Source organism: Macaca nemestrina, chromosome 1 (assembly GCF_043159975.1).
Source record: "Macaca nemestrina isolate mMacNem1 chromosome 1, mMacNem.hap1, whole genome shotgun sequence".
Classification (NCBI taxonomy): Eukaryota; Metazoa; Chordata; class Mammalia; order Primates; family Cercopithecidae; genus Macaca; species Macaca nemestrina.
Window position 1 is genome coordinate 175,276,473 of NC_092125.1, and position 9,408 is coordinate 175,285,880.

Sequence of the window (9,408 nt, forward strand, 5' to 3'; positions counted from 1 at the left end):
CAATAAAGGGCCTCTACAAAACAAATTACTTTTGTGGGAAAATGGAGTATACTTTCACTGAGAAAATTCTAGGAGCCAGTACTGAACATGTACCTCAGAGTTATTTTACCCAAGGTGCAAGCTAGGATATTTATGCAACAATTCCTGTTAGTACTTGGTTGAAGCCTACTTTTTTTTTTTTTTTTTTTTTTTTTTTTTTGAGATAAGGTTCCACTCTGTCATCTAGGCTGGAGTGCAGTGGCTTGATCACAGCTCACTGCAGCCTCGACCTCCTGGGCTTAAGCTATCCTTCAGCCACACAAGTAACTGGGACCACAAGCATGTACCACCACGCCCGGCTAATTTTTGTATCTTTTGTAGGGATGGCGTTTACCATGTTGTTCAGGCTACTGCTAATTCCCTGATATTTCTGCTTGCCCCATGTGTGGACAGAGAAGTTTCCAATGGCCCCAGAGAACCATGAGGCAGAGTTGCAGATACTGATAGTTGAATAGGGGGCTTGTATAAGTGGAGATGGTCAGGCTGAGGATGCTGACACTGTATGCTACAGTCCACCCCTTACCCAGGCCCATTGCTGCCCAGGTTTACTGCATCTTCTTACTGATTCTTCAAGAATGTGGCCTGTCAAAATTCTAAATACAAATGAATGAACAAAAACAAACAATTAAAAATACTCCAACAGAAGGGCTAATGGGAAAACAAGAGTCTTTGCTACTGTGGTTGTCACTAAGGCCATACTGATAATCGCATCACCCTCCTCTCTACTTATTCTAAATTTCATTTACCCTTGCCCAGCACTTCTACTAGGCTAAGTTGCTTGCCCAGTGGGGCAACCAAAATTTTAACCCTGAGATGTCAGAACTCTTGGTTACCATGCTTTCCTCAGGCTGGGGTCACTACAATTTCTAATTCATTGTTATTACCAGGCATGAAAGTACTAAGAGATGTCCCAGTAAATCCTATGAATTCCAGACATCCTCCTCCAGCCCCTAGTATGTAGCACCAACCTCACTGGCTTATGATAATCATAATTAATCACCCCTGCCAGCACAGTAAGTACCTTTTAAATTCTGCTTATCTACTAGAATGAGGAGTTAAAAATATCCAGAAAGGAAACATTTTGTACAAGCTCCCCAAGTGTGTCACTGGTAGTGGTAGTGACACAGACCATTCCTTCTATCCTTTTGTTCTTGAATCTATGTATTTTACCTACTAGGCAAACAGTGCCATGTAATGGCATTGGTTCAAAGTCTATACTGCATCTGGAAGGACAGCAGCCCAACACTGAAAGGAGTCATCCTCAACCTGGTGCTTTAGCTGTACCTTAAAGAGCCATTTCAACATTATATCAGGCCAGCAGCTTTGGATAGTAGTATTAATGAGCATATAGTAGCATTAGTGAGTCCATGGTCATGTAACATAACCACTATCTTACTTCTATTGACATAAAATGGACACCTAGTTCCAAGATCACATTATAGAGGATGTCATGGACCCATGAGTCCCTTTGATAGTAGTACTGGCTAAGATGCTGTGGGAAACGAAGGCAAACCCATACCTGGAATTCCAGTTGGAACAAAAAACTTCCCCCTCTAGGTTAGAAGGGCACTGATGATAATTAACTTGTCACTAAGTAGCTGGCTAGTCTACTCAAGAGATGGTACCAAACTGAATGCTCAAATTTGGTTTCTGCTGTTTATTGATTGGATATTCAGCAGCAGGTAGGTCAGTCCTGGTGAGAGGGACTCATGCTGTGGGGCATGGCCTGCACTCCTCTGTCACATAGATACATGATTTATGAGTTTATTGGCAAGCACAGGGTTGGCTGAGGACAGAAGCTGGCTGCTCTCCTGGGATGTAGTGTCCTGTCTAAGTAGTTAGTTAGGGCATTTTCTATGGTGGATGTTTTCTTGTGAGCATTGATATGAGACATCTAAGGAAGTAGTGCTATTGCGCAAAAGAAATACATTTTCAGCTTTTACCAGTATGTGAAGTTGACCCACTCTTGAACAGGCCTGGGCTTTTGAAGGAAAGGTGACAGCTCCTTGTCCATGCTAGGCATGTGGCAGGATAGATAAGTATTTATTCCCTTCATATTAACTGTTTGAATAATATTGAAAGTTTTTCCAACAGATAGTACCATATGTAATTCACTAACTCTAATATGTCATGGATTATAAGATGCACCATTATTTTTGTGCCTTTAAGAAAGAAAAAAGTACTGTTTATTAAAATATGAAATAACATCAGTTGTAAAGTTCATCAAGATTTCGGAAATGTTAAAATGCGATTTGAAAATCTGTGTCTTATGACCAATTAATGTGTACCATTAAAACAATGGTATTATCTTACTTTCGGTTCCCCAGAAGGGTTAATATAACCTTGATTCAACTACAAATTTCAGTGCTGCCTTTTTCAAGTGAATTACCCTTACTAAGACAGCAACTCCACATCTTGCCTGCTGGTCCCTGGACACAAGAAGCACAGAGCACCCAAGAAACAGCAATTATTTATACTTTTGTATTTTTGCTGCATCTCCTGGCAAAAATGTTGCTCCTTTGAAAATCAGGAGCTCCAACTCTCAAAGCCTAGAGCTGAGGAAATGAGAATCACAAAGTCCTTCAATGAGGTACTGGGAGGAATGGGAAATACATCCACTCCTATTTCACTCTTGGGTTCCTGGGCCCATGTATTCTTCCTTTAGGAGACACAGAGCCATATCAAAGTCTCTGACTGATGCCTATATTATGTTCTAGAGGATGCATCCGTATGCACAGAGCATTACCTCTGAGCTGGTGTTTTAGCTGTGTTGTTAGTAGGCCCTTCCAGTGCACCATAAAGCCAGAAGATTCTGGTATGTGATATGACTAGTGGATCCCTTAATCAGCGGCCCTGTCCTGCATCTGCTTTATTCTAAAGTGGGTCCTGTGACCTGGCATGATGATGGATGAGATCCCATGCTGGTGGATCAAACACTCAGCCAGCCCATCACTGAGCTAGCTGAGAGCCTGCAAGAGGTAAAGGCAAAACCATACTCAGAATGAGATATCAAGAGCCTGCAAGAGGTAAAGGCAAAACCATACTCAGAATGAGATATCAATCACTGTGAGAATGAAACCCTGACTCTTTCAGGATGGAAGGTGCCCAGCTAGTCAACTTGCCATCCACCAAGTGGCTGGTTGGTCTTCTTAAGGAATAGTACTATATTGGGAGCTCAGTGTTGATCTCTGTCACTGGAAGGTTGAACATTTGTTGGCAGCAGTCACTGGCAGCTTTTTCCAGGGCCTGTTCCTTGTACCTACCACTAGTGATGGGGTCCTCATTGCCTGCTAGACAGTGAGTGATCTGGCTTCAAAAACCCAACTTGTCTCCTACTTTCTTGGACCACTCTTCATACCAACTGTCACAAATTGCAGGGTCAGGACTAGGGTGAGGCAAATGAGGGGCTTAGGACATAAAATGTAAGGAGGTACTTGATCTCAGTTTTATGCAAGTATAGAGTTAGCAATAGAGAGTGAATGCCTCCTTAGATTTTGTGCCCTTAGTGCTTATCTTGCCTCATCCTAGTCCTGGTTCTAGAAAGTTGGATTTTCTGTAAGTTGATGTTGAGTTGGAGTTTGGGTTGCAAGATCAACACCTATGAAAAGAAGGAGGTTGAGGCAAAATTGGTCAGAGGCAGAATTCAAATGAAAGTTCAGACTCAATAAAGCATTGGTCAACCAGAGAAGGAACTGAAACAAGTGTTGCCCATTAGAGCTTTCTGCATTTGGCAGAAATGGCGAGATCTGTATAGTCCTACCTCACGCAGTCACCAGATACATGAAGCCCCATGAGGTGTGTAATTTTGTTAAAGTGGCTCTTTGCATCTGAAGTGGAGCCTAAAGCTGATAGCTCCAGACTCTCGGTAGACCACACCCCTCACAACTGGGCAGTAAGCATTCCTTGAGGAGTTGGTCTGGGTGACATAACTCCCTATTTACTATGACCCTCTTGTGGAGTCTTTGGTTTTTATCTTGGAAACGTTGTGTTCTGTTGACATGGATGTCTTTATTCCCATTAGAGAAATGCTTCTTCCAGGGGACAAAACACTAATCTCATTGATTTGGAAGCTGCGACTACCACTTGGCTGTTTTAGTCTTCTTATGCTACTGAACCAAGAAGAGAAGGAGGTTACTGTACTGATTGGAGTAACTGAACCTAATTTCCAAGGAGAAATTGGGTAACTTCTACTCAATGAGGACAGGGAGAACTGTGAAGTCAGGGACTAGAAGTTAGGGAATTCTCTGAAACATCTCTTGGTAAGTGAATATCTAATGGTAAAAGTTAATGGAAAATGACAGCAACCAGAGTAAGACAGGACAAATTATTTGGACTCCTCAAGAATGAAGATTTAGGTCACCGAGTCTGGTGAAGAAGCCAGCTAGGTGAGGTCCTGGCTGAGGACAAAGGTAACAAGAAATAATAGAGAAGAAAGAAATTATAAACACTATGGCCTTTGGCCAGTCACAGAAAACAAGGTAGTGGAAGTTATGGGGATTTTTTCCCCCTTGTTTGTTACAAGTACACATACACACATGTATATAAATGCAGACACATTTTCTCTCTCCTCTCTTTCCTTTATTATTTCATATAAGGAAGGATATTGGTGATTAACGTTACAATGTGGTATATAACTTACAGAATATTCGGGAGTAACTGTGACTAATTTCAAATATGCAAAAAAGGGTAGGTGTGGAGGCTGAGTAGCCAAAGGAGTGAACTGCGCCAGGTATTAAGCTATTAGCATCTCTAGTTCCAAACCAACCATCCTTTCTCTGTTCTGCCATGCTGGGATTCGGACTATGAAAACACATTTCTCTGTTGTTAGCTGGCTTCCTGCTAGCTTCTGCCAGACTGGAAGACTGGAAGAGGGAGAAGGACTTTCTGCTCCCAATTTGTTTGCTATTGTAGTTTCTGTTATCCCAGGAATAGCTCATTACCTTAAAATGCTAATTGGTTCCAGCAGCAGTTGGTTTCAGTTTCCAACCTCTCTTCCTATTCCCAAGCCAACCTCTTCACACCGCCTCAGAGGTATCTGCTCTAGATGGGACATGCTTCCCTCCTCAAAGATTCACATCCCAGTTCCAGCATGACACAGCAGTGTATTAAAGGTGTGTCTGGGTTGGAAGGCAGTAGTTTAATGACCTGCAGAATCTAATTCTGTAAACATTCTCCAAGTATTGGTCCTTCAGACATCACTCCAACCTCCTGGGTCATAAAGTGAGCCTGCTGACTCCATAAAGAGGGCAAATATTGCTACCTCTAGGCATAGAGCTACCTACCTCTGCTCCAACCTAATACCCAATCCATACACAGTTCTATAGAAAGCCCCAGGGTCTCTCCAGGGCTAGAAGAGAGATAAGGGCTCCCCCTGAGGCTCCCCAGTGCAGCCAACAGAAGAGAATAAAAGGGCAAGAGGAAGCTGGATGTGATTATCCTCAACTTACAGTCTGAGACAAGAAAGTAAGGCAGTGATCCATGCTGACCTTTCTTTCCAGCTGTCTGGCAGCCTTTCCCCTGGAAAATGAAACTTTCCACAGTGTCTGTCTTAATTATGCATGGACACAGTTGATTTGCATATCCAAATACTCAGGGCTGTGGAGCGGACAAATAATTGGTGATTGGCTGCAGAAGAATGTAAAAAAAAAAAAGGCAAAGCTTGCAAAGTCCCCTAACCTGTACACTAACTTGCACGGATCAACCTCCTTCTAACAAAACTGTGAGTTTCCAGAATCGGCTAGATTCAGTTGTCCTTACTTATGTATCGTTATTCCCTCCGCATTAACAGGCCACACCAGTTGCCTCACTGCAGCTTCACATACTTCTTGCTGCCCCTAGATTTTCTTAGCGTATCAGAAGATAATCTGACAGATAAAGTCTGCCAGTAGGTCATTATAGGTCCTTGGAAAATTTCTGTACTGCTTGGTCTTTAATTTTCCCTTTACTTGCAAATAACAAATTTGGATTAGATGACCTTTAAAGATATTTCCAGTCTTGCAAATTCTAAAGCTGTATATTATGGATTAAACTGTGCCCCCAACCCAAACCCAAATTCATATGTTGAAGCCCTAACCCCTACAATGTGATAACATTTGGAGATGGGGCCTTTGAGAGGTAATTAGGGACAGGTGAGGTTATGAGGATGGGACCTGATCTGATGGGTTAGTGTTGTTATAAGAAGAGACACCAGAGAGCTTGATTTCTCTCTTTATCTGCCATGTGAAGAGACAGTGACAAGGCAGCTATCTGCAAGCCAGAAATTGAACCCTGCTGGACCTTGATCTTGGATTCGCTGCCTCCAGAAATGTGAGAAAATAAGTTTCTGTTATTTAGTCACCCAGTCAATGGTATTTTGTTATGGAAGCCCAAGCTGGCTAAGACATTGTAGTTCGGCCTTTTCCCACAGAGTGATTTGGGCAAACTATCCCCTCCTTGGACTGCAGTTTTCTCACTGGTAAGTGAAGAGTTTGGATTAGATTAGATCTAAGGTACTTTCCTCGTTTGAAGTTCTCTGATTCTAACTTACTCTAAGATGCCACTGATGGAATGTGTTGCCCCTTCTGGGAGTATTAAATTGAGGTAATAATCTCTGTCTCCACCCCCACCCCCCCATTCAGCTACAAGTGATAGAAAGCAAACTTGAGCATAAGCAAAGAGAAAATTTATTGGCCCTGGGAATCCAAGAAATGGTCTAAATACCAACATTCAGGAAGGACAGGGAGGCAACTGTGTCTCTGCAACTCCTAGATCATGGGCTCAAAAGCTGGGCTAGTCCACCTCTCACTTGAGCTTCTTTTCATGTATTAATTACTTGCTCTCAATGTAGGTCAGTATTTTTCCCTCAAAGGATGGGAGACATAATGGGAAACTCGAGGTTTTCATCTTTGAGCATGTGCCACTAGGAGGGACCAACCTTGGCAGTCTGGGTTTAAATTTTTAAATCCCAGAGAAAAGAGTCTTAACCCAGCTAGGCCCAGATGCCACATCTGGATCAATCAACTGTGGCCAGGGCCAGGGAATTTAAATACCAAATCTCACTTAATATTCATGGAGACTGGGATGGGGCAGTTTCTGGGAGAAGGGAGCATGTATGTACTAATTTAACATTCCATGGGAATATGATTATCCTAAAGGTCAGGAGTTCGTGACCAGCCTGGCCAACATGGTGAAATGTCATCTCTACTAAAAATACAAAAAATAGCTGGGCATGGTGGCGTGCACCTGTAATCCCAGCTACTTGGGAGGCTGAGGTAGGAGAATTGCTGGAACCCGGGAGGCGGAGGTTGCAGTGAGATTGCACCACTGCACTCCAGCCTGGGCAACAGAGTGAGGCTCCATCTCAAAAAAAAAAAAAGGGATCTTTGATGGTGGGATGTTAGGCTACAATGAAGGGGCCATGAGAATGAGGGCTGTGGGCCTCAAATGTTAATAATAGCAGAGAAGGCAGGTAGGACTAGGGTTCTCCCATTTTATTAGTGAAGCAACTGAGGCTCAGGGAGTTAAATAATAAGTCAATGGTAGAGCTGAGACTGAAAGCCAGAATCCGATCTTACACCTCATGTTGTTAACCTCTGCTCAGGGTCAGAAAAAAGGGCAAGGCTGCAAAGTCCCCAAACCTATACACTAACTTGCACCTGATCAACTTCCCCCCAACAAAACTGTGAGTTTGCAGAATTGGCTAGATTCAGCTTTAAAAAAATATAACCCCTTACCAGGCACTGTGATAGATCCTAAGACGAATAGGAAAGACAAGGTCCCTGCCCTGAAATACAGTACAAAAGAGATACAGGCAAGCATGTGGGTCATTGCACGACAGTGAGGTGGGGGTTGTGGACACAGTGAAAGCCTTTCCTTAGTGGTCCGATCTGCAGGAGAGCAGAAAGCACTTAGTGGGGACACCCCCAGACCTCGTTTGTTGGGGTAAGCCATGAAGTTATTTTCTCTCCAACCACACGCTTTGAATGTGCTAGCATGGAGCCCGCCCAGTATTAAAGAAGCAGGCAGGTCCTAGGAGGCCAGACCCAGGGGCAAGGCTGTGGTCTGCTGCAGGGGCCCATGGTCTCCCTCCTTGCAGCTCAGCAGCCACAGCAATCATGGTACACACCAGGGCTTCAGTGTCTGCAGGGTTTCCCTTCTTAGGCGGGGGGTTGGGTTCATGGGCATTCATTATGTTACTTTCTAAATCATCTTTTATATCTAAACATTTCAAAATGTAAAATATCGTGTTGCAAAGGAATTTCATGACATGGGGAAAATGCTCACAAAAATAGTTTTAATTTTAATAAAACTGGTGACACAGCAATTTATTTAGAATAATTCTAATTTTGTAAGAAACAAAATATAAAAAATTTCAAAGTTATTTAAGTGATGAGATTTTGAGTATTCTTTTTATTTTGCAGAAATTCCAAATACTTTATAAGGAATATATATTATTTTTGTTTGAAAAAATAAGTTACTATAGGTTCTAATGTGATTGCTCCTGAGCCTGATATCCTCTCATTAGCACAGTATTTGACTTTCTGCAAATGTTCTGAACTGCTTCTGTTGCCCACCCTTTTGCTGTGTGTCTCTGAGTGACTCCTCTACATCCTTTCACAAAATCTTATTTTTTCTGCCTTCTTTGCTTGAAGGAGTCTAGCTCCATGGTTGTTGAAGAAGGGCTGTTATTTTCCAGAAAGTACAGTGGAAATCAGTCTAAAAGCAGATAAAAAGATGAAAAGGTGGCAAGGCCAGACTTAGTCTCAGTGCCTCATGCTGGTCATGGATCCATGTCAATGTAATGTGTCCCTAAGTGTGCAGAGATGGTACTTTATGGCTTTCACAATGCCTTCACATTCACAAACATGTTTTATAGTCACAAAACAGCCTGCCGTTCCCACAATCAGCCACTGTTTCAAACTACTGTGCATTTGCATTCACTATTCTCTTGTCTACCTATACAACTTCAACATGGTTCCCCTTAAATGCCTCCTCCTTGCAGCCTTCCCTTGGCCAAGGTGGAATTAATCACACCTTCCTCTGTGCTCCTAGAACTCACACATACTGCCATTTTCATAGGTAACTTACAGTAGGTATTGAAATGTAGCTCTGTCTTCCCCACTAGAACACAACCTTTTCAAGGGCAGGGGTGGAATCTTATTCATCTTTATGAACTGAACATTTAGTACCATGTCTGGTGAATGGTAGGTGCTCAATTTGATTGACATGAAGTAAGCAACCCAGTAAGGGCAAGCAAGGTAGTTGATATTGCCACCATCTGAGAGAGGAACAAGTTGAAGCTCGAGGAAAGATGAATCACCTTGCCTAAAATCCCTCAAAGAGTAAGTGAGGAAGCTGGGATTTGAACTTAGGTCAGTTTAACTTCCAAAC